This window comes from Pongo pygmaeus, chromosome X (genome assembly GCF_028885625.2).
Source record: "Pongo pygmaeus isolate AG05252 chromosome X, NHGRI_mPonPyg2-v2.0_pri, whole genome shotgun sequence".
NCBI lineage: Eukaryota > Metazoa > Chordata > Mammalia > Primates > Hominidae > Pongo > Pongo pygmaeus.
In genome coordinates, this window is record NC_072396.2 from 19,187,754 (window position 1) to 19,215,025 (window position 27,272).

General features: G+C 45.7%; 1 protein-coding gene, 1 long non-coding RNA gene and 1 other non-coding gene across 10 annotated transcripts in view; 1 reads left to right on the plus strand and 2 right to left on the minus strand.

Moving 5' to 3' along the window:
- Positions 1-1,464: 1,464 nt before the first annotated feature.
- TRNAV-UAC (transfer RNA valine (anticodon UAC)) lies at positions 1,465-1,537 on the minus strand. Its single transcript has one exon. It is a non-coding gene; the product is annotated as a tRNA-Val (tRNA).
- A 140-nt stretch (positions 1,538-1,677) lies between these two features.
- The window catches only part of PPEF1 (protein phosphatase with EF-hand domain 1), a 150,796-nt gene continuing 125,201 nt past the window's right edge, over positions 1,678-27,272 (plus strand). For 3 of the 8 annotated variants that reach the window (XM_054472358.2, XM_063660913.1, XM_054472365.2), the window contains exons 1-5: positions 1,679-3,223; positions 12,329-12,422; positions 17,116-17,295; positions 24,045-24,131; positions 26,502-26,604. The gene's annotated coding sequence lies outside the window, so the exon portion shown is untranslated. Of the gene's footprint in view, positions 3,224-12,328; positions 12,423-17,115; positions 17,296-21,238; positions 21,315-24,044; positions 24,132-26,501; positions 26,605-27,272 lie in introns of those variants that run through there. The other 5 variants (XM_063660912.1, XM_054472359.2, XM_054472363.2 and 2 more) reach the window with 5 other exon arrangements.
- LOC129024980 (uncharacterized) lies at positions 14,815-18,883 on the minus strand. Its single transcript, XR_008497149.1, has 3 exons — positions 18,822-18,883; positions 17,634-17,799; positions 14,815-15,077 (listed from the first exon to the last, which is right to left on the minus strand). It is a non-coding gene; the product is annotated as an uncharacterized LOC129024980 (long non-coding RNA).

Consider the following 27,272-nt stretch of genomic DNA (forward strand, 5'->3'; position numbering starts at 1 on the left):
CCTGGGCAACAGGGTGAAACCTCGTCTCTACCAAAAATACAAAAATTAGCCGGGCGTGGTGGCATGCACCTATAATCTCAGCTACTCGGGAGGCTTAGGCAGGAGAATCGCTTGAACCTAGGAGGCCGAGGTTTCAGTTAGCCGAGATTTTACCACTGCACTCCAGCCTGGGTGACAGAGCCAGACTCTGTCTCAAAAAAAAGAAAAAAAAATGGTTAAGGTGGTTTTAAAAAAGGCCGGGCGCGGTGGCTCACGCCTGTAATCCCAGCACTTTGGGAGGCCGAGGCGGGCGGATCACGAGGTCAGGAGATCGAGACCATCTTGGCTAACACGGTGAAACCCCGTCTCAACTAAAAATACAAAAAATTAACCGGGTGTGGTGGCGGGCGCCTGTAGTCCCAGCTACTCGGGAGGCTGAAGCAGGAGAATGGCGTGAACCCGGAAGGCGGAGGTTGCAGTGAGTTGAGATCACGCCACTGCACTCCAGCCTGGGCGACAGAGCAAGACTCCGCCTCCAAAAAAAAAAAAAAAAAAGAATAAAGTTGATGAAGTGATTGTAATAACAGGGAAAGAGTTATACTCTTATGTTAGAAAAAGACGCAAATTTCTACACTGTTAAGGATGCATAACTAGGTTGAAAATGCAGAGAAAAATACAGAGTGCCCCTTCCCATTTTATGTTTTTTGCTACCACCATCTCACCACGGCCCACCCCCTCATTCCTCTTGTCAAAGATAAAAAAGCCAATATTTAAACAAATAATAAACTCCCCAAACGAAACTGTAATGAAATAGTAAAGAGGAACAGAAAGAAACTAGAGAAACGTTTGCTCATTCAACCAGTATTTATTGAATGTCTACAAGCCTGACATTTATTTTATACTGTGTATGAACTCTATTCCACAAATTCTACTGCTGCATTAAAAGGGACTGTGGGTTTTTTTTTCTTGCTCTGTACATCAGAGTTTAATGAAAAATAGAACTTTTAATCAGAATCATAATGATGATCGACCTTTAATAATTCACCCGCAGTGAAAGCGCTGCTGTATTGCCTGCCACATTTTAGTTGGAGGTTGGGTGGCCGGCCCTTGCTGGCTTGCAGGCAAAGGGCAGCCAGGTGCATTCCCCGAGCGCCCGATTTTCCGAGGCGTAATGGGAGGAGAGGTGGGGTAGGGCCCGGCCGGATCGGGGGCGCCGGATCGGGTCTAGGACTTCGCCCGGCCCCTGCCCTCCACTACTTCTCATGTCGGACTATGGCGGCAGCGACCTTGTGGGATAGGAGAGGGTATCTGTCATTTCACTTCTGCGAGAAAAACATGCCAACAAATTTAAAAAGAAAAAAAGGACAAAGAAAAACACTTCGTTGTCGCTTTTTGTTTTTTTGTTTGTTTGTTTAATCCAAACCCTTTTTTTTTTAACCCAAACAACGAAACTCAAAAAAAACAAAAATAACCGCCCTGCGGCTATGGTTCCACTGGGGCTCGAACCCAGGACCTTCTGCGTGTAAAGCAGACGTGATAACCACTACACTATGGAACCTCTGTGATGAAGAACGTTGTTGGGACTTTATTCATAGACTCAAAGAAGTTCCGCCCCCCCCCCCCCCTCCGCCGGAGCCCCGCCTCTCCACCGTGACCCCGCCCCCGAGGCGAGGAGTTTGCGGCGGCTCCGAGTCTCGGGCTCCGGCATTTGGGCGGCTTGTCTTCCCTGCCCGCCAGAGTCGCGGCCCCTGGGACCAGGGCGAGGCCGGAACCTCGGCCGAGAGCACCTCCCCGCTATCATCTGTCCCCAAACTTTCCCTCAATCGAGGCGCCGGCGGGCCGGCCCGGCGGCCGGAAGTGCACCCTGCTCGGGCTTTGAGCCCCCGGCAGCTTCCTCCGCCCGCGAGGGCCCCGCGCCTTCCCATTTTCCCAACCGGCAAACTGAGCCTCGGCCACTCGGCCCACTTGCCCGTCGGAAGTCAGGCCGTCGCCTCCGGAGCAAGGAGGACAGGGGCAACCCTTGGAACCAGGGTTGGAAAAGGCCGCTGGTTAGCGGGCCCTTTGCCCGAGGGGGTGGACCTCTTCCCGCTCCCCTGCCCCTTCCCGCAGCCTTCTTCCCCTCCCGAGGACAGGCCTAGGGGGTGCAAATGCCAGGGCTTCCGTTAGGTCCCCTTGGTCTAGGGCTGCAGGGGTCGGGGGACGAAAACGTGTAGACGGGGCCACCCGTCTATGGCTTCCAGGGAGGCAGCGGCCCTGGCCACGTGATTGAGGGGCCCAGTGCAAAATGAAGATGCCAGGCCGCTTGTTGTTAAGTTTTTGAGAATTTCACACGCTAACAGCAGAGTATTCAACCCGGTGCGGGGTCCCTGACTTGCGTGCAGGACTGTAGTCTGGGTAAGGGGCTGGGACCCTCCATCACAAAGGGCGATTTTTCATCGTCAGTGTCATTTGCCTTCTTCAGGGCTTCCAGATGGATCTTCGTCACCCTAGGATTGCTCACCATCCTCAAGCTTGAAAACCCACCTGTAATCATTTGCGGGGGGGGGGGGTGGGGGGGGGCATCTTTAAGCACCCAGGTGAATTTGGTCTGCAGGCAGCAGCTGTCCTTTTCGCTGGATCTTCTGCTGAGGTCGGTAGGTTGATAAAGTGATACTGATTTTGTGGCAGGAACTCCTTTCAGCCAACTCCTGTCTTCCTGGGAAGGCCTCTGGAAGAAACCAGGTGGGTGCAGGGAACACTAAGGTGGGGGTCACGATCTGGATGTTCGTCTTGATTTGGCCACTCATGAGCTGGGTACTCGAGCTAGTCAGTTCACCTCCGGTCTCAGTCTCCTCCTTTGTAAATACAAGGGTTGGACTAAACACGTTCACTTTCACCTGTGGGTCTCAATGTTATACCCATCTTCCAGGTAGGAAAACGTAGGCAGTTATCTGCCATGTAATTCCCCCCACCCACAGCCCCCACTCCCCGCCCAGAAATAGAAGCAGGCCAGCTAGTGGCGTGGGTTTTTCTAGTACCCGTTTGCCGATGTCCTCAGTTAGCTCCCTTCATATTCATCATGGGGCCCCCTTCTAGTCTGCTTTTTTGGTGACACGTTTTCAGAGGCCTCTCGAGCGCTTGATGCCTGGATTGTGGGCCACGAGATGACCAGAGTGGCCAGCCACCAGCCGGAGGATACATTCGTGAGAGCTCCACGTTTCCTACTAGTCAGTGAGCCTCAGGACTCCTGGGAAGCCTGATAGTAGTAAGTGTATCCCACCTGTTTCCAAACCCCTAGCGGTCGAAAACAAGACTGCCAGGAACTGGCCCTAAAGTTACACCCGCTGGTTGTGTTTTGGATGGTGTCTCTAGGAAATGCTTTGCTCTCCAGCCCCCCAACATCCCGATTTTTCTGTCTGCCCCTGGCTATAAAGGTATGTTTGCCAAGTTCCCACACTTAACCTCTGTGCAGAAAAGAAGCTGGTGTCCCTCTGTTGCATGCAACACAGGTATCTGCCTTTGGTGAAAAACTCTTGTTCCTTTTCTCCATTCCAGGAGGGAAACTGTTCTGTTCTCCCCGCCGCCCCTCACAAGGTGTCATCACAATCTTTTTTTTTTTTTAAGACGGAGTCTTGCTCTGTCGCCCAGGCCGGAGTGCAGTGGCACGATCTCAGCTCACTGCAACCTCTGCCTCCCGTTCAAGCGATTCTCCTGCCTCAGCCACCCAAGTAGCTGGGATTACAGGCGCCCCCCCACCATACCTGGCCTACTTTTTGTATTTTTAATAGAAATGAGGTTTCACCGTGTTAGCCAGGTTGATCTCAAACTCCAGGCCTCAAGTGATCCGCCCGCCTCGGCCTCCTGAAGTGTTGGGATTACAGGCGTAAACCACTGCGCCCGGCCCCACCCAGCTCAAATTCTATGGTCATTTTTATCACTTGCTTGTTTGCCCTTTCATTTCTTCCTTGTGCTTGTTGGTAAAACCACAATCTCTTACATCTGACTGTCTCCCTACCCTGCCCCTGAACATGGCCCGAGAAGAACACATCCAAGCTGACTGGTTTCATACTAAATTCATGACTGCTTAGCTCAAGTGAGCCCTTTGTGCAGTCCAGAATACGTGTCCACTTCTAAGGATAGTTTCATGTCTTATCTCCGTAAACCTCCTGTACCCCCAACCCCAATCTCGGTTACAGCTGATGACCTAGCTTCCTATTGCAGTGAAAAAATGGAAGCAATCAGAAGAGAACTTCTGCAAGTCCCCTGCCAGCCACCGTCTGCTCTTATGCTCTTCCTCTGGATCAGGATGGGTTGGGACTGGCTAACTCTGTCGTAGGGGGCTGTCCTGTGTATTGTAGGATGTTTTGCAGCATCCCTGGCCTCTATTCACTAGATGCCTGTACCACACATCCTCCCCCACCACCCAGTTGTGATGACCCAAAATGTCCCCTGGGGGACAAAATCTTGTGAGTTCTTTGGCAATATCTGGAGACACTTTTGTTGGTTATGATTGGGAGAGGGGTACTATAGGCACCCAGTAGGGAGAGGCTGGGGCGCTGCCAAACATCCTGTGGTGCCAGCTACTCTGGGGGAGTGAGGCGGGAAGAATCCCTCGAGCTCAGGAGGTCGAGGCTGTTGTGAGCCATGATTGCACCACTGCACTCCAGCCTGGGCAACAGAGTGAGACCCTGTCTCAAAAACGAAAACAAAACCAAAAAAACAGGAAAAAAACTCTTAATTCCACTTCCACCTGTGCCACTTCCATTTCTCTGCTCTCCTTTGTAATACAATTCTTAGATTGGTCTGGTGCTCTCTCCAGTTCTGTCCCCCGTTGGGACTTGTTCTAGCACTCCACCAAAATTCCTCTGATCTAGTGACTTCCACATTGCTACACAGAATAGCTCTTCCTTATCATCAGATTTGATCTACTAGCAGCATTGAAAACAACCCATTACTCCGTTTTGAGGTACCCTCCCCTCGGCTTTTAGGATGCGGCCGTCTCGCGATGTTTATTTCCTCTCACTGCATACTCCCTTTTGGTCACTTTTGCCGGAGCCTCATCTCTTTGACCTTTAAACACAGCCGTACCTCAGAGGTCTTGGTGCTTGGACTTCTGTATTCGTTTTCACCACCCCAGCGACCTCATTCAATCTAATGGCTTTCAATACCATTGAGAACCTAGAAGATTCCAGTGTGTATCTCTAGTCTAGACTTTTCTCCCAAACTCCAGACCTACATGTTCAACATCTCCATTTAGATGTCTGTTAGGCATCTCACATGTCTGTGTCCACGCTCCTGATCTCTGCCCCTAAATCCGCTCCTCTCTTGATCTGTTTTTCTTTTTTGGAGACAGTTTTGCTCTCACTGCAACCTCCGCCTCCTGGGTTCAAACAATTCTCGTGCCTCAGCCTCCCGAGTAGTTGGGATCACAGGCGTGCGCCACCACATCCGGCTGATTTTTGTCTGTATTTTTAGTAGAGATGGGGTTTTGCTGTTTTGGCCGGGCTGTTCTTGAACTCCTGGCCTCAAGTGATTCACCCACCTCGGTCTCTCAAAGTGTTGGGATTACAGGCATGAGCCACTGTGCCCGGCCTCTTGTTTTCTTTATCTCAGATAATGGCAACTTCATCTTTCCAGCTATTTAGGCCTAAAACTAAGAATCATACTTGATTCTTCTTTTTCTTACACCACCAGTGTAATCTTACTAGCAAAGCTTATTTGCACCACCTGCAAGATCTATCTATGCTAGCTTTCTGTCATCTCCCCAGCTACACTCTACTCAAAGCCACCATCACATTTTGCCTGGATCGTAGCCAGTAGCCTCAGATCTTGGCCTTCCAGCTTCTGCCTTTTCCCCACTACAGACTATTTTCCACACAGTAGCCACAGTGGTCCTTTCAAGATTCAAATTAGCTCTCATCATTCTGTGCAAAACCCTTCAATGGCTCCCTACCTCAACTAGAAAAGCTGAAGCCTTACAGTGGCCTACAAGGCTTGTGCCTCTCTGGTTATGAATCCTCTTACTGGCCAAGCACGGTTGCTCACGCTTATAATCCCAGCACTTTGGAGGCCAAGGTGGGCAGACACTTGAGGCCAGGAGTTTGAGACCAGTCTGGCCAGCATGATGAAATCCTGTCTCTACTAAAAATACAAAAATTAGCCAGGTATGGTGGCATGCACCTGTAATCCCAGCTACTTGGGAGGCTAAGATGGGGGGATCGCTTGAGCCTGGGAGGCAAAGGTTGCAGTGAGCCGTGACTGTGCCATTACACCCCAGCCTGGGTCACAGAGCAAGACCCTGTCTCAAAAAAAAAAAAAAAAAAAAAAAAATCCTATAACTTTGCCTTTGCTTTGACTCCACTCCAGCCACACCAGCCTGCTTGCTGCCCTTCAGTTACACTAGGCCTCTCCTGCCTCGGGGCCTTTGCTGCTGCTGCTGCTGCTCTCAGCCTTGAATAGTTTTTCCTTAGATCACACTGTTGCTTGTTCTCTCACCTTGTTCGGGTCATACCCGAATATCTTCTCAGTGAGGCCTTTCCTGACTGCCTACTGAAAATTGCTATTATTCTTTTTCATTCATGCTAGAGACTCACTGCCCCCCTTTCCTGCTTATTTTTCTCTGCAGCAGCACTAAATTTCTTTCTTTCTTCTCTTTTTTTTTTTTTTTTTTTGAGACGGCATCTCGCTCTGTCGCCCAGGCTGGAGTGCAATGGCATGGTCTCGGCTCACTGCAACCTTCGCCTCCTGGGTTCAAGCAATTCTCCTGCCTCAGCCTCCCGAGTAGCTGGGACTACAGGCACCTGCCACCACGCCCAGCTAATTTTTATATATATATATATATATTTTAAATTTTATTATTATTATACTTTAAGTTTTAGGGTACATGTGCACAATGTGCGGGTTTGTTACATACGTACATATGTGCTATGTTGGTGTGCTGCACCCATTAACTCGTCATTTAGCATTAGGTATATCTCCTAAAGCTATCCCTCCCCCCTCCCCCCACCCCACAACAGTCCCCGTTGTGTGATGTTCCCTTTCCTGTGTCCATGTGTTCTCATTGTTCAAATCCCACCTATGAGTGAGAACATGCGGTGTTTGGTTTTTTGTCCTTATGATAGTTTGCTGAGAATGATGGTTTCCAGTTTCATCCATGTCCCTACAAAGGACATGAACTCATCATTTTTTATGGCTGCATAGTATTCCATGGTGTATATGTGCCACATTTTCTTAATCCAGTCTATCACTGTTGGACATTTGGGTTGGTTCCAAGTCTTTGCTATTGTGAATAGTGCTGCAGTAAACATACATGTGCATGTGTCTTTATAGCAGCATGATTTATAATCCTTTGGGTATATACCCAGTAATGGGATGGCTGGGTCAAATGGTAATAGAGACGGGATTTCACCATGTTGGCCAGGATGGTCTTGATCTCTTGACCTCGTAATCCACCCACCTCGGCCTCCCAAAGTGCTGGGATTACGGGTGTGAGTCACTGCGCCCGGCCTGCAGCACTTAATTTCTACATATTTACTAATTTATTTTGTTGATTGTCTGTCCCCACCATCCTCGACTGGAATGAAAGTTCCGTGAGGGCATGGATTTGGCTTCATTCTCTGCTGTATTACGCAGAGTCTAAATAGTTTCCAGCATATAGTAAGTGCTCAGTGAATATGTCTTGAAAACAATGTGTCAGTGTTGAGGGTGACTCAAGCCAGGGCAATGAGTTCCAGTAAGAGCTAATCCTGGATTTTTGCTTGACTTCTTGAGCAGAGACGTTTCCTAATTCACCCTGGACTTGAACGTGAGATGATCTAGAGGCTAGCAGTTCTGCCGCCATCTTACTATTGCATTATATTAGACAGGGCTCTTGGTTGCATACAACAGAATCCACTTGTTCGAAATATTCACTCGTCTTCCCCATGTAGGATTTTGACACCATGGCCCCCCGATAGGCTTGCCCAGGTGGCTTTGCTCTGCCCAGTTGAATGTGAGCAGAAGTGATGAGTATCACTTCCAAGCAAAAGTGTAAGAGCCAGTGTGGTGGCTGCTTCTGTCCTTCCCCTTTGCTGCAAGAAGAACAGCAATGCCCCAGAGACAGGTTGGCCTGAGTTTCAGAGGGAAGGCTCCCTGTTACAGAACCGCAGCCCATCTGCACTGTCCCGGAACTGGAGTGCAAAACAAACCTTTGTCATTGTAAGCCACTAACGTTTGGGGTTGTTACGAAAGCATAACACCACCTAAGCGGCTTCAACACTCCCACAAGTTTAAGAGGAAAAGGAGTTTATTAAAGGACACCAGGTGGCTCACAGGATCTCCAAGAAGGCCTCGGTGACTCCAAAGCCAGGAATGACGTCCACATCTCACCGAGGGACTGCACCGGCGCAGGTGCGCACTGCTGTCTCCTCTGAGTACAGATTTAGTAACTCAAACCAGTGTTGGAGCCCAGAATCTTGACCGCTGCTGTCTCTGGAAACTGGACACCTCTGCCACTAACCTTGGCAGAAGATGGCCTTTGAGAGCCCTCCACGTCTTCAGGTTGCCCTCTTCTGTATTGAAGTCGCTGGCAGAGCTTAGTTTACCTGCCTGTGCTCTTGCTATCAAAGAGGCTGGAAAAGCAAATTTCTTGTTTCTACTTTGGGGAGTTAGGAGTCAAACGGGTGGAATTACCAAGACATAGGGAGGAGGTTCAGAAGTTAGTGAATGACCATGAAGCATGAAAGACATCCACGACCTGCTGGAGACCTGAGGATGGAGCCGACACCAAGGGATCCCAGCTGAGCAATAGAGCAGCTGCGTGTGGTCACTTACGCCCCGGCCCCAGTCATGCATATACCATTGACTCTTCAGTTATTTGAGGAAACCATTCCCAGCTTTGCTTAAGCCAGCTGGAATGGGCTTACTGACACTTGCTATGGAAAGAGTCCAAAAGGTCTGTGTCTAAAATGGACGAGCGTTGGCACAGTGGCTAACGGTGGTGCTCTGGCTCGGATGCCTGAAAGTTTTGGTTGTTCTCAGTCCCCAGTAAGTGGGGATGAGGCTGACAGTCATGGGAATGGCCGCTTCTGGTAGGGTAGGTGTATTAGTCTGTTCTCACGCTGCTAATAAAAACAAACCCCAGACTGGGTAATTTATAAAGGAAAGAGGTTTAGTGGACTCACAGTTCCAATGGCTGAGGAGGCCTCACAATCATAGCAGAGGATGAAGGAGGAGCAAAGGGACGTCTTACATGGTGGCAGGCAAGAGAGAAATGAGAGCCAAGCAAAAGGGGAAGCCAAAACCATCAGATCTCATGAGACTTATTCACTCTCATGAGAACAGCACGGGAAAGACCCGCCCCCATGATTCAGTTGCCTCCCCTCCGGGTCCCTCCCATGACACGTGGGAATTGTGGGAGCTACAATTCAAGATGAGATTTGGATTGCAGCACAGCCAAACCATATCGCCTGGGTTGTGGTTTCCCTGTCTCCTGGGGAGCCAGTAGTTCTCATGTACAGCAGGGCGCTTGCTCACGTGTGGCACAGTAACCAGGCCAGGTACAATTATACAGTGGGCAACATGTCTGTGTCAGATACTGCTAGTTGCTTATCTACTAGCAGATATTGAGGAAAAGAGGAATATCCGTTCCTCTTTTCCTCAATAAGACAAGTAAAAACACACAGTTGTACAGTGCTTGCTGTGTATTAGGGACTGTTCTAAGTGCTTCACTCGTATTAACTCATTGAATCCTCATGAGAACCCTGTGCTATTATCATAGTTTGCAGGTGAGAAAATCGAGGCACAGAGTAAGTTGGTAACTTGACCAAGTCACACAGTGACATAAAGAAGCAAGGTTCTAAGCCCAGACCATCTGGCTCCATGGGCTGTGCTTAGCCTCTGCACTATAGTGCCTGATTTTGTTTGCTTTGGCGATGTGTCTGGCTAAAACAGCTTCATTTCCTTGAAAGGAGGTAGACCCATTTGGTATCCCCCTTTTTGCCCATAGTTCATCTCTTTCTGCCTGGAATGTGAATGTGGTGCTAGAAGGAGGGCATCACTTTCTGTCGTGATCACTATTTTGCACCCGTGAGTTGACAGTTGGGAAGAAGAAAGCTGCATGGCTTGGCCTAAAGAAGGAAGGCGCCTGGGTCCCAGCCCCAGATTCCCTACTCCAGATTCCTTGTGAAATGAATAATAAAATCCCTCATTTTTAATGCTACTGTTTAGTAGAAGTTTCAGTTACATGAGGAAAAATACAGATCCTACTGATTGAACCTTTGCACATTGCTCACCCGTAGCTGTCTCGTGTACCATTTTAACAATGTCTTTAATTTGTCCCCCAGCTACCAAGGGCTTGCCCTGTGTTCCAGTCCCTTGATGGAAGTTGTTCATTATCACATGCCTGCAATATGTCTGGGAACACAGTGTTGGGTAGTGCGGGAGCTTTTTTTAAAAAAGTATATGACATGGCCTCATCTCAAGAAGTTTGAAGAACATGAGTTAACCCAAAGGACTCATTTGTTCCAGTATGTTAATGGAAGATAGTGGCTTGATGTGGTTTTCCTAATGTAGGATGTTACTAAATCTGAATTTGGGCCTGGTCTCCTTTCTCTTAAAGAATAAACTTGACAAAAGAGAAGGCTGATGAGGGATAGGCAGGGTGATAAGCAAAAACCTGTCTAATAGGAAAGAAGGCCTCACATGGTATACCTCTCCAGACCAGCTATCTATAACCTTCACAATTACCCACAATCACTTTCAGTGAGATTACATTTCCTAGAGATGGCCACTCGAGAGAGAAACAGATGAGCTTAGAATGTTTTGTCTCCCCCTCTCTTACTTAACCTATCTTGAGATGTGTCTAGTATCTTTTTCTCTCTCTCTCTCTTTTTTTTTTTTAAATTTGAGGCAGAGTCTCACTCTGTCGCCCAGGCTGGAGTGCAGTGGCACAATCTTGGCTCACTGCAACCTCCACCTCCCGGGTTCAAGCGATTCTCCTGCCTCAGCCTCCCAAGTAGCTGGGATTCCAGGTATCCACCACCACGCCTTGCTAATTTTTGTATTATTAGTAGGGATGGATTTTCACCATGCTGCCCAGGCTGATGATCTTGAACTCCCGACATCAGGTGATCTGCCTGCCTTGGCCTCCCAAAGTGCTGGGATTACAGGCGTGAGCCACCACGCCTGGCAGAGATGTGCCTAGTTTCTAAAGTCACTCCCCTGTGACTAGGAAACTGAACACAGAACAATTTGACTCCTACTGCCCACTCCTCTAGAGTCCCATTTAAAAGGCAACACCTGATAGCAGCCAGTGCTAATCGGTGATGGAAATGAAATGGGTTACTCCCTAGACTTCCACAACACTTACTGCCTGATTTGTTTCCACATGGATTCAACTGGGCACGCAATAAGACTTGCCTCTAAGCTTTCCGTACAGTCTGAGGGAAAGATTTCAAGTGTGGTGCAGGTGTTAAACTCCAGTCATATTGTGTATTTTTACTAGTGATTTCAAGAATTGGGGATCTTTTGGATACAATTTGGGTAGAGTCCTAAGGCAATCTACAGTAATAAAAGCAAAACCAATTAGTAGATTGTTGAATTCATTTAGAGGCTATCTGCATGCTAGCAGTTTTCCTCTGCTAAATCCTGTTTAAGATGCAGTGGGTTCTGCCAGGCGCGGTGGCTCACGCCTGTAATCCCAGCACTTTGGGAGGCCGAGGCGAGCGGATCACGAGGTCAGGAGATCGAGACCATCCTGGCTAACACGGTGAAACCCCGTTTCTACTAAAAATACAAAAAATTAGCCGGGCACGGTGGCTGATGCCTGTAGTCCCAGCTACTTGGAGGGCTGAGGCAGGAGGATGGCGTGAACCCGGGAGGCGGAGCTTGCAGTGAGCCGAGATCGCGCCACTGCACTCCAGCCTGGGCGAAAGAGCAAGACTCTGTCTCAAAAAAAAAAAAAAAAAGCAGTGGGTTCTATTTTGTGCAGACGGAGCAGGCTGCCATGACAACTGTCTGTGAATATTATTTCAATATTAGTCATACATTTCCAGCATCTGCCTCTGGGCTCAGCGTTCTTTTAAAGCTTGTATACACATTTATTCTTAATGGACCTCTCCTGGACATGTTTACAAAAAGAACAGAAACAAAACACTTTCAACTGGCTGACTTTTTTTTTCTTTCAGAAGAGAAATTTGAATGAATTCACACAACTGAAAATTGATTGTGAATCTTATTGTCATTTTTTCTTTTAAAAAGGTGATTTTGATGTGAACTTATATTGTGCTGGATTATAGATTTTACTGAATAGGTACACTACACCAGGATTTGGAAAGTTCCCCTTTAGGCATGTAGTCCTTACAGTAAAATTATTATTTTTTTCTTCTAACAGTATCAGAAAGAATCTTGTAGTTGCCTGTGGCAGAAGATCCAACCCAAATTGAGCAAAACCAGTTTCAAACGAATCTGGTTTGAAACTTCCAAAGGTAAGATTTGATCCAGAGACTTAGGATGGAGGGCTCCGGCTCCATTTCCCTGCCTTTTGGTCGGCCCTTCCTCATGTATCACTTTCACCCCCTGAACTGGCTCTTCTCATGGTGACAGCCTTGCCCAGAGCACCACACTAGGGGGAGATGAGTGAGTCTGTCCCAGCACTCTCTCCAGGTACCCCGAGATTCACTCATAATACCTTTCTTTAGCTATACGCCCACCCCAAACACTCCTTTTTGCCAGGAGAAGAGGATATGCTGTCTTAGGGCGGAATTATGTGCTTGTTCCTGAAAAGTTGCTGTTGCATGGGGAGTGGGCTCGGGTAATTGGTTTAAGTCAGCCAGGGCCCGCGCTTAGAGTTGGGGGCTGTGTCAGTCCCATGCAAATCACATGGCTAAAAACAGGAAGCGGGGGTGATTTCGAAAAGGAAAATTGTGATTCTATTACAAGGAAGTTAGGGGACTATTTGCTAGCCACCTGGTTAGGGAACAGAATGCTGGCCTACTGATAATAATAATAGCTAACATTTATTGAATACTATGAGCCAGGCACCAAGCTGCTTTACAGTTGTATTGGTTAGAGAATGTGTTTGGCTGCCTGAAATAAGGTAAATGGAACAGCAGGGGCTTAACACAGAGCGCTTGGTTTTCGTCCCACATGATACGAAGCCAGGAGATATACAGTGTCACATTGTCATCCAGGTCTCAAGCTCGTCCCTCCATCCTGCATCATGGTTTCGTTATTCTCAGTGTGAGGCTTTCTTCCTAGTGTGCACGAGATGGCTGCTTCTCCTCCAGGCATTGTGTCCTGGTTCCAGGCAGAATAGGGGGAAGGAGAAAAGAGAAGAGGCTTGTGCCAGCTGAGTCTTTTCCTTTTTATCAGGAAAATAGCTTTTCTGGAAGCCTCAGCCCATAGATTTCTGCTTGTATCTCAAGGGCTAGAACTGTGTCACATGACTACCCATAGTTGCAAGGGAGCCTAGCAAATCAAGTTTTGTTGGCTGAACACTGCCACCTAGAACAAAACTGGGGTTTTATTAGTAACGAAGAGAGGGAGAATGGACAGCAATGATCAGTGGCTGCTACAATGTGTATTAACCCATTCATTCGTTACATCAACCCGGTGTGATTGGTGCTATCCGTAGCCTCGTTTTATAGTTGAAGCAATAGGCACAGAGAGGTTATGTAATTTGCCCAAGCTCACACAGAGCTGTTAAGTGGTTGAGCAAGAACTTGAACCCAAGCAAGCTGACTCTAGAATCTAATTCTATTATGTTCCTAGACACATCCTGACCCACTGGCCAGACCACATTTCTTCTCTAGGATGTATATCCACTCGGGAAATGCAGGCCTCTCCTAGAAATGGTAGCTAATACTTGTTTAGCACTTTATAGTTTACAAAGAGATTGCCACTTAAATTATTCTCTTTAAATATTCTTTTTTTTTTTTTTTTTTGAGACAGAGTCTCACTCTGTTGCCCAGGCTGGAGTGCAGTGGCACGATCTCAGCTCACAGCAACCTCCACCTCCCAGGTTCAAGTGATTCTCGTGCCTCAGCCTCCAGAGTAGCTGGGACTATAGGCGCACACCACCATGCCTGGCTAAGTTTTGTATTTTCAGTAGAGACAGGGCTTTACCGTGTTGTCCAGGCTGGTCTCGAACTTCAGACCTCAAGTGATCCACCTGCCTTGGCCTCCCAAAGAGCTGGGATTACAGGTGTGAGCTACAGCGCCCGGCCTATTCTCATTTTTAAAATGAGGAAACTGAGGTTTAGAGGAGTTATGTAAGTTGCCTAAGGTCCCCAGGTTGAAAGTGGCAGAGCTGATATTTCCTCAAAATTATAAAAACTTACTCCTGTTTCCCTTTCTTAATCTTCCTGTTCTTCTCTGCACAGAGGAGTTCATTTCTAGTTTTTTAAAATGACAGTATTTCACTCTAGGCCCTATATTAACTTCATAACCTTCTCACGAAAACCAATCCAGAGAAATCTTGGCTCTCTCGCCTACTTGTTTTCACATAGGCCACCAGGAGGAATGTGGCACATCAGTGGGAACTGTGACAGAAGTAAGTAATGGAGGCCTGGAAAGGGAGGTGGTTTTTCTCTCACATCATATAAAATCCAGAGCTTCCGTCAGAAAATGAAAGTGTTAGTTACAAATACCTCTTGTTGACCTGTTAAAGAGTTATTAAACATAGACATTGCTTGTCATTAGTTACATCAGATTAATTTGTTACTTTTCTTTAAAACTATTTCATAAATTGAACTTGTCACTGAGTAAGAATTGACAGCCCACTTCACTGGGATAAATTAGAGAAGTTTCACTACATTACTGACACGTCAGTTTGCTTATGATTATTATTTCTCTCGTTCTTTCCAAGTCTTTGAAATCTTTAGCTTTTGGCATTGCTTTATTTACATATCACAACATTCTTTTGTTTTGGTCTTACTACTGAGTAAACCATAAAAATTAATTGTAGAATTAATACATTTTAGGGAGACATGAGAGTTCAATCAAATACATTTAAGAAATACATTGGTTCAGTTCAGAAAGGCAGGACAACTCGAAGCAAGGGGGAGGAGGGGTGTGGCTTCCGGGTTATAGGTAGATTGAAAAATGTTCTAGTTGACAATTGGTTGAGTTTATCCAAAGACCTAGGATCAGTAGAAAGGAGATGTCTGGGTTAAGGGGCTGTGGAGACCAAAGTTCTTATTGTGCAGATAGATGAAGCCTTCAGGTAGCAGGCTTCAGAGAGGACAGATTGTAAATGTTTCTTATCTGTCCTAAGGTCTGTGTTTATATTAATGCTGGAGAGGTATAATGAGGCATGTTGGACCTCTGCTTCTCGTTGTGGCCTGAACCAGTCTTTCAGGTTAAATTTTAAAGTGCCCTGGCCTAGGAAGAAGTCCATTCCAATGGTTGGGCGGGGATTAAAATTTTTCTTTTGGTTTACACTCCAAAAGCTATGAATGAGGCCAGGTGTGGTGGCTCACGCCTGTAATTCCAGTGCTTTGGGAGCCCAAGAATTTGAGACCAGCCTGGGCAAGATGGTGAAACCCCATCTCTGTAAAAAATAAAAAATTAGTCGAGTGTGGTGGCGGGCACCTGTAGTCCCAGGTACTTGGGAGGCTGAATGAGGAGGATTACTTGAGCCCAGGAGGTGGAGGCTACAGTGAGCTATGATCACGCCACTGCACTCCAGCTTGGGCGCGATCATAGCTCACTCTCGACAGAGTGAGACCCTGTCTCAAACAAATAAAAAAAAATAATAAAAAGAGTACTGTGTTAATAGAGCAGTGCCCCTCAAAGTATGCTTCACTGTCACCTGGGAGCTTATTAGAAATGCAGCTTCACAGCCCCACCCCAGACCTACTAAATCAGACTGGGATTCAGCAGGGATTGGGCCCAGGAATCTGTGTTTTGACAAGATCCCTAGGTGACTTGTAAGTGCATTAAAGTTTGAGAAGTGCTGTTTTAGAGTTTTATGCAAATGAGTTGTAAGACTGACAGATTGTGCACCCTTTAAATATTGGTGAAAATAAGAGCTTCGGCTTTAGTAAATTAGACCTATATTGAATCCTGGATTCTCCTTTGAAAGTCTCCCAATCCTAGTCTCCAGTTAGCTACTCCGGGTCACGAGCCTTAGCTCAACTGTATGCTTGACTCCATCCCCCATCAACACCTTCACCGAATTAATCCACATTCAACCTTCCACTGTCAGGTCAAAGATGACTTCCTCAGAGAAGTCTTTGCTCGACCCCCCACCTCACTCTCATAAAATGAATACTTGTCCTTTGCAATTTCACATTTATGATTTGATTCACATTTATGAATTTGATTCATGTTTACTTCTCCTACTAGCCTATAAGCTTTAGGAGGGAAGAGACCTTATCAGTTTTGCTAAATGGTATATCCCCAGGGTATAGAACAGTACCCGGCACATAATAGATGCTCAACAAATATTTATTTAATGAATATATGAATGAAACCAAGCCAGGAATAAGTGCACAAAAGAAAATGCTCTGAAAATTTTTTCCAAAGGCTTCTCCGTAAACTCTTAGGCATCTGAGGCAGTAATAGTTAGGGTTTTGAAAAGAAAGCCCTGGATATTTTCTAGGCCTTCTTTTGTTTTTTTGTTTGTTTGTTTTTTTTCTTGGCGGGGGGCGGGCATGGAACAGAGTCTTACTCTGTCACCCAGGCTGGAGTGCAGTGGCACTGTCTCAGCTCACTGCAACCTCCACCTCCCGGGTTCAAGTGATTCTCCTGCCTCAGCCTCCTGAGTAGCTGGGATTACAGGTGCCCGACACCACACCCGGCTAATTTTTTTGTATTTTTAGTAGAGACAGGGTTTCACCATGTTGGCCAGGCTGGTCTTGAACTTCTGACCTCAGGTGATCTACCCGCCTTGGCCTCCCAAAGTGCTGGGATTACAGGCATGAGCCACCGCGCCTGGCCCAGGCCTTGTTTTATCAACATTCCTCCAAGAAACAAACTTTTCTTTGTTTACCATGTTTATGAACACAAAAATAGTTGATAGGGAGGCAATGGTGACAAAAAGAAAGCTGGAATCTGCCTTTCAGTAAGCAAGAAATAGTCCTGTCATCCAGGTCATGTCCACATTCCATTGGCAGGTATTATCATATCTGCATCCTACATTGTGAGGTCACCAAGGCAACCTATTAATCATTCTAGAATCTACCTCTTGAAGATTACAAATGAGACTGGGAAACCCTCTTCAATAAGACCTGTGTGATGATAGATTGTGTCCTGAGCCCGCAGGTCAGGCTGAAAGAGTCAACAACCAGCAAAGTGAAGATCTAGGAGTCTGTTCCCCTTGAACCTGTGTGGACCTGATCAAACCTCAAGGGAAAGGTAAGAGCACTTAGTGGACCAGGTGAATTGAGTGTGATCCGGGTAGGCATGGGACAATGATCGAAAGTTAACCTGTGGCCTCTGTCTGTTTAGTTGTTTAGCCCAACTCTTGTGGTCTTTATGTTTTATGTATGAAGTTTGTTAAATGCTTTAATATATATGTATAGGGTGGAATTGGGTCGCCTTGATGTACTGGTCACTGAGTCACAGGACTGTGACTTTGGGGAGGCCACCTAACTTCTCTGTGCATGGTTTCCTCTCCTATAAAATGAAGATGTCTGAGGGCCTTTCTGGACAAGTCCAAAGGATCAGAGTATCTTACCACATTTCAGGCTCACCTGTTACAGAGCTCTGGGCAGAGAACCTCATGATGGTCTTGCAAGATGGCTCCATTCTCTGCCTAGATCAGTTTTGCCCAATTCCCAGTGCTTTAACATGAGAGGGAGTTGCATCAGTGTGTAGTCTTTGTTTTACTTTTGTTCTTGGAATGGCAGATTGTAGCTCCTGTAGAAGGAAAAGAAGAAGAAATAAGGAATTAGCATTGCTCTACATTGACTCATGCTAGATGTCAATCTGAGATACATGTAAAACGTTAAGCACATACAAGATAAAGAAACAGATTGTGGCAATATTTAAAAATATCCTGGCTTTCTAAATTAGAAGCAGTTCTGATAAGCCTGTTTGGAATTCATGCAAAACATCCATAACTCTGACAATCTGAATTGTACATGGCAAAGGTAAATTGCTTCTAGGCAGTAATTCTAGGTGCAGGTTTAGATGGACTATACGGTAATCAAGTCTCCATTGCTTTACAGATAGCCCTCACTCCTTGGCCTCTTACTTTCCAGATTGCTTCTTTGTTAGCCTCCCTGTTGGCTCCTTCCTCTTTTCATTCTCTTTAATGTCTCTGTTCCCCAGTGTTCTACTTTTGCCTCTATAGCCTTACTCTACAAGCTCTCCCTGGCTGTTTTATCTTCTCTAATCACTTAAGCTATTGTCAGCAACCTGATGACCTATTTAATCTGACTCTCTGGTCCTGATTTATTTCCTGAGCTCCAAACCCAGGCTTCTACTGCCTGTGGGATATTTCAACAGTGAGGTCTCACAAATACTGAAATTTAGCACACCACTGACCGAACTCACGATTTTTCTCCACCATAAACTCACTTGTCCCCCTTCATGTCCGACTCTTGTACCCTTTAATACCCTATTGCAATGAATATCATCATCTCCTAGACTGTAAATTACAAGAAGGCAGAGACCATGTCTATCTTGTCCACCCCTTGTAACCACAGCACCTAGCATGGTGCCTGGCGCGTGGTAGACACCCAGTAAATATTGTCGAGTGAATGATGAATCTATTTATTCTTCCAAACTAAAAACCTTGGAATCTTCCTCGATGTCTCTGTCTCCCTCACTCTCCATGCCCAGTCTGAGCCCTGTGGGGTTTATTACATAAAACCCTTTTACATTTGGCTCCTCTTTCCCCTTCATCCCCGCTGCCATGACTTTAATTCAGCCCTTACCATCTATCTCCTGGATTATTGCAGGAGCTCCTCATTGGTCTTCCTGTTACCTGCTTTTCCCCATTCATCACCATCTGATCCCCAGAGTGATCTTGCGGCTTGAATCTAATCAGCTTACCCTCAGGCTCCCCTTGACTTAAACAGAGTTTGCAATCTGGCAGCTTTAAGCGGAATCCACACAGTCTGTACGGCGTTTTGAGAAAATGAGAATGACTGTATTTTGTTGATTCTAAGATGCATATTTTTTTTCACATTTTAGCAGCTCTGATATTGGGATGTGTCTTGAAATGGACAGTGACATAGTTTGATCAGTGGTGTTCTCTCTTATTGGTACATAAAACAGCAGTGTACCCTGTAATCAGTGGCTTCATAAATTTGCTGAAAAATACTCATGCTAACATTTAAAAATAAGGAGATTGTACATAAAACTATCTTCAGCTTCTCTTGGAAAATTACATCAGGCAACACTGGGCTGCGATTTCTGGATAGCAGCCGAAGATGGAGCTACCAGTAAGTAGCAGCTACCTCATTTAGACAAAAACTTGCTACAGTGTCTCATGGTTTCCGCCCAGGCTGCTTTAGTCATTTGTATTACCTGCCCCAGCCCATTAAGCATTTGAAAGGACAATCCCTGACTGATAAGCTGAAGTCCAGATTCTTTGTTGTGATTTATAAGAACACAGGTGGCACCAACCTACCTCCCCCAGGTTAATGCTCCCAACCTTTGCTGTGTACTCCCTGTATCCCCCAATCTCGAATATAACGGACTCCCATGTTCCCTGGAATGTCTTTCTCCATCTTTTATGCCCTACGAAACATTTCCTGGTGTTCCCAGGTCAAGCTCATTTCTTTCTGGACTCCAGTAGTAAGTACATGGGCGTATCTCTGCAAAAACCGCAGTTACTTTTGCACTAACCTAAAGTACAGTTCTGTGATTTATTTTTTATTTTTATTTTTTTGAGACGGAGTTTTTCTCTTGTTGCCCAGGCTGGAGTGTAATGGCGCAACCTTGGCTCACTGCAACCTCCGCCTCCCGGGTTCAAGGGATTCTCCTGCCTCAGCCTCCCGAGTAGCTGGGATTACAGGCGCCTGCCACCACGCCTGGCTAATTTTTTGTATTTTTAGTAGAGACACGTTTTCACCATTTTGGTCAGGCTGCTCTTGAACTCCTGACCTCAGGTGATCCACCTGCCTCGGCCTCCCAAAGTGCTGAGATGGCAGGCGTGAGCCACCACGCCCAGCCAGTTCTGTGAATTTTAACACACGGATAGATTAGCATAACCACCATCATCATCAGGATATAGAACATGCCCCCCAAAACTCCCTCCTGCTAGCCCTTTGTAGTCACTCCCCTCCCTCACCCATAAACCCCTGGTAACCACTGATCAGTTCCCTGTCACTATAGTTTTGTCTTTTTGAAAATGCCATGTAACTGTCTGTATCCCTTTCAGCCTGGCCTCTTCCATTCAGCGTAATGCCTTTGAGACCCATCCAGGTTGTGTGTATCAGCTTCATTTGTTTTTATTGCTGAGTAGCATTTCATTGTACGGATGTCCCACACTTTGTGGGACACTCACTGAAGGACATTTAAACTGTTTTCAATGTTTGACCGTATGAACCTGCATACACATTTTTGCATGAATAGAAAATTTTATTTCTCTAGAATAGCTACCCAGGAGTAGGATTGCTGTCATATGGTAAGTATATGTTCAACTTTATAAGAAAGTACCAAACTCTTTTTCAGAGTGACTGTACCACTTTGCATTCCTGCCAGCAAAGTGTTAGCGTTCGAGTTGCTCCACATTCTAGCCAGCGCTGGATATTGTATTAAAAAAAAATTTTTAGCTGGGCACAGTGGCTCACGCCTATAATACAAATACTTTGGGAGGCTGAGGCAGGCGGATAGCTAGAGACCAGTCTGAACAACGTGGCAAAACCCAGTCCCTACAAAAAATACAAAAATTAGCCGAGCATGGTGGCATGTACCTGTGATCCCAGCTACTTGGGAGGCTGAGGTGGAAGGATAGCTTGAGCCCAGAAAGTGGAAGTTGCAGTGAGCTGTGATTGTATCACTGTGCTCCAGCCTGGTGACAGAGTGAGACCCTGTCTCAACACCCCCACCCAAATTTAGCCATATTCATAGACATATAGTGGTATCTCATGGTTTTAATTTTAATGTCTGCTTCCTTGAATCTGGCCTGGAGGAACTGGAGGGAACAAAAGGTAAACTCACTGTCAGTTCAGTGGTACTTCAAACTCTGATCTGTTTCCTTCATCTGCCTTCTGTTATTTACTTTTCAGAGTCCTCATGTTACTTGTTTATTGCTGTGGGACAGATTACCAAAAAATCTAGTGGCTTAAAACAACACATGTTTATGATCTTACAGTTTCTGTGGGGCAGAAACCCAGGCGTGGCTTACTTGGGCCGTCTACGTCAGCATCTGTCGTGAGCTGCTGCACACAATGTGTTGACTGGGCTGCTGTCATCTGAAGGTTTGATTGGGGAGGGATCCACTTCCAAGCCCATATGGTTGTTGACAAGAGTCAGTTCCTCATGGTCTGTTTGACTGAGGGCCTTAGTTCCTTGCTGGCTTTTGGCTAGAGACTTCCCCCAGTCCTTTGCCACGTGGGCTTCTCCCACATGGCAGCTTACTTCATTGAAAGCACAAAAGCTGTGAAGATAATAGGGTCTGCTAGCAAGACAGAAAATCACAATCTTTTATAACCTAGTCATAGAAGTGACATCCCAATACCATTGCCATGCTCAATTGATTAGAAGCAAGTTTCTGGGTCCAGCCTATGCTGAAGAGAAGGGATGAACACAGTGGTGTGAATTGACCAGGAGGAAAGGATCATTGGGGGCAGCTCAGAGTCTGTCTGCCACTGTCCTCAAATAGCTGTTTCATGGATTCTGTCCAGGTTTTATAGCTTTGTCCCATGGGAGAGAAAGAGTAGAGTGGGTAAAATGTCCTTTTTCCATCTTACCCAGACCAGAACTTTCTGTGAAGCTTTTTGATTTGATTTATGAACATTCAGGGTTAATTTAAGGAATTTCTTTAAACTCAAGCCATCGAGGACCAAGCTAGGGTTAGATTAAGCAGTGGTCTGAATTAAAATTCTGATATCTATTAATCTATTTATTAAATCACAACCAAGGAAAGCTCAACTTTTGTATCTAAGATGGAGCCTTTCGAAAGCTGAATTTCCACACCTTAAAACGTGATGGCTGTTTTAGCCTGTCATTGTGGCTGCTCACCAGGTGACCCCAATAGAAACATCTTGCAAGCACTGACCTTTATGAATTTCTTCCATCTGATAGTGACTCATAACCCATTTTTAATTTCTTTTAATGACTTCCTAATGACTTGCCAGATCTGGCCTCTCTTTTCTCCTACTTAATGTGATTTTTCAGTACCCAGAATTCACCCTTGAAAATATGCTTGGTTCTTTCTCTATTTAAGTGAAAAATTACTTGGTATTCCTTTCTGCTCTTCACAAGGGAGCAGGATCTTTAAATTAGGGTCCTTTGATTTTTTTTTTTTCTTTTGACACAAGGTCTTCCTCTGTTGCCTAGGCTGGAGTATAGTGGCTCTATCATGGCTTACTGCAGCCTCAATCTTGCAGGCTCAAGTGATCCTCCTGCCTCAGCCTCCCAAGTAGCTGTGAGAATAGGCATGTCCCACCACACCCAGCTAATTTTTTTTTTTTTAGTAGCGAGGTCTTGCTATGTTGCCCAGGCTGGTCTCCAGCTCATCAGCTCAAGCAATCCTCCTCGCTCAGCCTCCCAAAGTGCTGGGATTACAGGTATGAGCCACTGCCCCCAGCCTTTTTGAACTTTTTTGATCATGGACCTCTTACAGTAAGTTTTGTGAGAATGGACCAAACATATTTATTTATTTACAGCTAATACTGCTGAACTCATTTATTGTGTACATGATCAAATATACATGGAAATAGAAAAGTTAACAAGAATAAGAAAATAGATAAAAATACGAGTTCTGATGTTTTGCTTTCTGCTCTCCAGCAGATCTCTGTGCGTCTGCTGTGGGGAAGCTACCCCAGTTTTGGAGACTACTAGGGGTTAGGAAGTGGTGATTGGGTGTGATTGCTTGCCAGTGGCCCCAGCATCAAGAGGCTAGCTCAGAGTCAAAAGAGCTGGGAGGCCAGCCCTGTCTGAGCGTCCCCCCTTTGGTGCTACGGGGCTTTGAGGTATCAGGAGCCACAAGCAGACACCTTAAGTACCCACCACCAAATAGATCTGCACATGCTGCTGTTTTCTTAGCCTCCTGTCCAGTCCAGCTGCTTCGCCTCAATTCTAGCATACTCCTCAGGGTATGTCATGATCAATAATGGGAGCTGCCCATTAGAACTACTTTGCCTTGGCAGAAATTGGAACTGTGGCCAGCTCCAGGAAGCTTGTGAAATAGGAGAGGCTTGCCTACAATGCCCTGTCTCCCTTGAGAGGTAGCCAGGCTTCTCCATTCCCCTCTGTCTTTCCATAGTTTGCTATTGCCATGGACTAACTAAATGTCCTGGATTGGGATCCCTCAGAAGCAGAGCCTGAGATAAACATTTGAGAGCAAGTTTATTTGGAATGCAGGAGCAAAGAAACTACAGCAGTGGGGAAGTGAGAAAGGAAGGGAAGGCAATCAAGAGAGATTAAGTCCAGCCTGAAGAGGTGGAGAGGGCAGCCATTTTTCAATCTTAACATCCGGGCACCTTTCTCTATGTAATTGCAGCATTATCATTAGGAAAGAAGTTCATTTTGATTTCTAGTTCCCCTCTCCCATTTCACACCCTAGTTAAGTACTGTAGAATATGCATAGCTATGGGAACCCCCTCTTCCCACCTCTTTTCCTCTGGCTGATGCCTGGTCAGTCATCAGGTCTCAGCCCGTGCATCACTTCTAGGAAGCCTTCCCTCATCCCCCTTTCTGAGATAGGGCTCTTTCTCTGCACCCCTGGAGTGTCTCGTACCTGTTTTATTAGGTATTTTATCATATCATATTGCTTTCATTTATTCATGTAATAGATATTTATTATGTGCCTGGCACTGTTTTAAGTACCTGGTATGTATATTTCAATATCCAATCATGTGTATTTTTTTTTTCTCTGCCATTTGTGTCTCTGTCCCTCAGTAGCACCTGCTACATAGGAGGTACTTGCCACATAGGAGGTTGAAAACTGTTAACATCACTCTGCCCATCATTTTTTCTTTTTTCAGGCTGGGAGAACACATCCCTGGTCAGCTGTAGGAAAGCCAGAGAGCATTTGAGAAGAGGCTGAAGCTTGAATTTTGCAAACACACAAGGTGCTGACTCAGACAGTAGAGTGTAATGATTATAATAAGCAGGGGTTCTAGAGCCAAAGTGCCCGGGTTCAACTCCCAGTTCCGCCCCTCATTTGCTGTTTGACTTTAGGCTACAATTCCTAATGGGTAAAGAGGGATCATAATAGTATATACCTCAGAGGATGGTGTGTGGATTAAATAAGATTAACATATGTAAAATTTAAAAGTACTTAGAACGTGGTCAGTGCTCGATAGATATTATCATTATTGTGATTTATTCACTTACATCAGTGTTGGTTCATTTAACAATTGGAGGCTGACCATAAGACCCCTTTGGTGCTCACAGTAACATTTCAGTGTTCTTTCTACAATGGAAAAATACAATGAAGTTGTTCATTTAAAGCAAATTCTGTGTTTTCAACAAATCACATAAAGGGCACAGCCAATCCAATTCGTGGTCCAGGGGCTGGCCATTAAAATAACAACCTAAATCATGAGTTTTTTTCCCTGCTTTCCTTTCTTTCTGTGGTTAAACAAATATTTGGTGAGTACCTCTTTTGCGTTCAGTAATGAATAGGTTTAAAACTGAGGATGTGGCCAGTCGCGGTGGCTCACACCTGTAATCCCAGCACTTTGGGAGGCCAAGGTGGATCACCTGAGGCCAGGAGTTCGACACCAGCGTGGCCAACATGGTGAAACCTCGTCTGTACTAAAAATAGAAAAATTAGCTGGGTGTGGTGGTGTACACCTGTAATCCCAGCTCCTCGGGAGGCTGAGGCAGGAGAATCGCTTAAGCCTGGGAGGCAGAGGTTGCAATGAGCCCAGAATGCACCACTACACAGCCTGGGTGACAGAGTGAGACTCTGTCTCAGAAATAACACACAACTGCGGATTCCAAGAGGAATGAAATAGATCCTTTCCCTTTAGGATTTCACATGTAAAAGGGCAAATTACAGCACACTTTGAGCAGCTCTATAATTGGACGCACACATGGCTTTGAGAGCCAGAAGACAGAGTGACTAATTCCCCTTTGGTGATTCAGGAAAGGCTTCACACAGAGGAGGTGACATTGGAACAACTGTATCTAGACATAGCCATAATTTAATGGCTGAGGATTGAATAGGCATTTGGTTGGGAGAGCCAGCTGTATAGCTACATTGTCCACTATTTTTTTGGAGCCTGAGTAATTATGCTATCATTTACAATTTGTGTAGCAGCCTCATCAGGTCCTACTCTTGGCGTCCCCACCATGGAAACCTGAGTGGTTGTATTGCCTCATAATGAGGCCCTCTGGTGATGTTAATATACTAATAGGACAGAAGCCCAGAGCCACCTCGCCAGTTATTTTTCAAGTAACTCCATCCGATTAAATGGCAAACTAGGTAACCACTTTACTAGATCTCCTGTGGCTCTCAATTGCAGAAAGGAATTGAGCTAAAGAGCAGCTTGGGTGGGGTTATGAAATGTTTATGGCTGGAGTCCTGTAAATTTTAGCTGGCAAAGCCTAAGACCAGTAAGCTTGAAAACACGTATGCTGTGTCACCAGCTAGGAAGCGTTTGCCAGGGAAACTGCTGGCGGCGCAGCCGCGGTCAGTATAAGACTCTGTTAACAAGACCACCACTAGATTGCCTCGAACATAGCAGAACTGTGGCTGCTGGCATCCATTACTGCCATGGGCACTTTGAATTTTCAAGTATGTCTTTCTCCTCCCCCAAACTCAGCAAATTACAGGCCAACTTTCCTTTCCCTTTCTGCTGATGAAGGGAGGTAATTCTCCCTTCACAGGTAGGTTCTCCAATAAGGAGCTACTGAACAGCTGGAGGAGTATAAATGTCTTATGACCCAGTGGCTGCTCCCTTAAACCCACACCTTTCTAGAACCAAGGAAAAATGTTTAGTTTTTCCACTTCTCTTAATTGTACCAGGTTAATGTAACATTTTCTAAAAATTATCCTCAGTTTACCTAAAGAATGCTTTTCTGCTCTTATTTACTGAAATTCTCTTTTCTATTTTGTATTGATAGCAGATTATTTATGCACACAATAGCCTGGTCCTGCCCATGCGGAGCCTGGTCCCTTTGGAAGCAGTCACATGGCCGCTGACTTTGCAGCCCATTACTTGAGTGCATCTCCAGGCCAGGAACAGAGCAGGGTTGGGGCAGAGAGCTGTGCTCACGGCCAGTGCATTGTCTCCCAGATTCGTGGCTCTGGGCTTGCCTTCCCGGCTGAAAGGCAAAGCAGTCTGGCCCTGTTCTAGTTATTTCTTTGTGTATGAGTGTGTATATATGTTTGTTTATTTAAGCAAGAGCTCTCTCTGCAGAGTGGGGTGTGTGTGTGTGTGTTTGTGTGGGGTGCTTCAGAGAGAGCTGAAATTGTACCTCTTTTCTTTCAGCCCTCTGCATTTCCCCAGAGAGAAGGTTTTTTTCTCGTCTTCATTTCCTTTGAAACACCTGGGGTGAGGAAAAACCTCTACATTGGCCAAGCAGAAGAAACAGGTAATATGTTTGTTTATTCTTAGGCATTTGGGGCAAGCAGAAGTCTACATCATAAACATATATCGTGTGGCAATGGAACAGGGAATGTGTACTCCTTGGAGTATATCTTACTGCTTTGCAATTTCTTGGAATGATTGTTCTCAAAAATGCTGGTTGTAAATCAGTTGCCATCAGTTGAAGAAGATGTACAGTGACTTGGCAATCTGAAGGATTGTGGCCTATTTCAAATGAACTTGATATTTGGAAAATCTCCACAGTCACTTGGATTGAGAGCTAGAAAATGAGGGAAGGGATCCTTTGAGAAACCCTTCTAGGTCCCCTCAGGGAGTATTCTCCAAACTCCACTGCACACCTTCATATTTAGAAATCTTCCTTTAGTTCTCTTGGCTTCTTGTCGTCTTAGAGGTTTCTAGCTATCTGTAAGAATGGAACCAGAATTCCTTACAGTGTTCAAAATTCTCTTTAGTGATTTAGTTCATATGCGAACTGATCAGATTGGATCCTGAAACCAAGGCATAGCCTTTTAGTGGGCAGACATTTTTGTTCTTTAATGATTAAACAGAGTGAGTCTTCAGTTCTGCCACTAATCAGCTATGCCAGGGAGTATGTTATTTGAGTCTCAGTTTTTTTCATCTGTAACATGGGGATGACGATCCTATCTTGAAAGT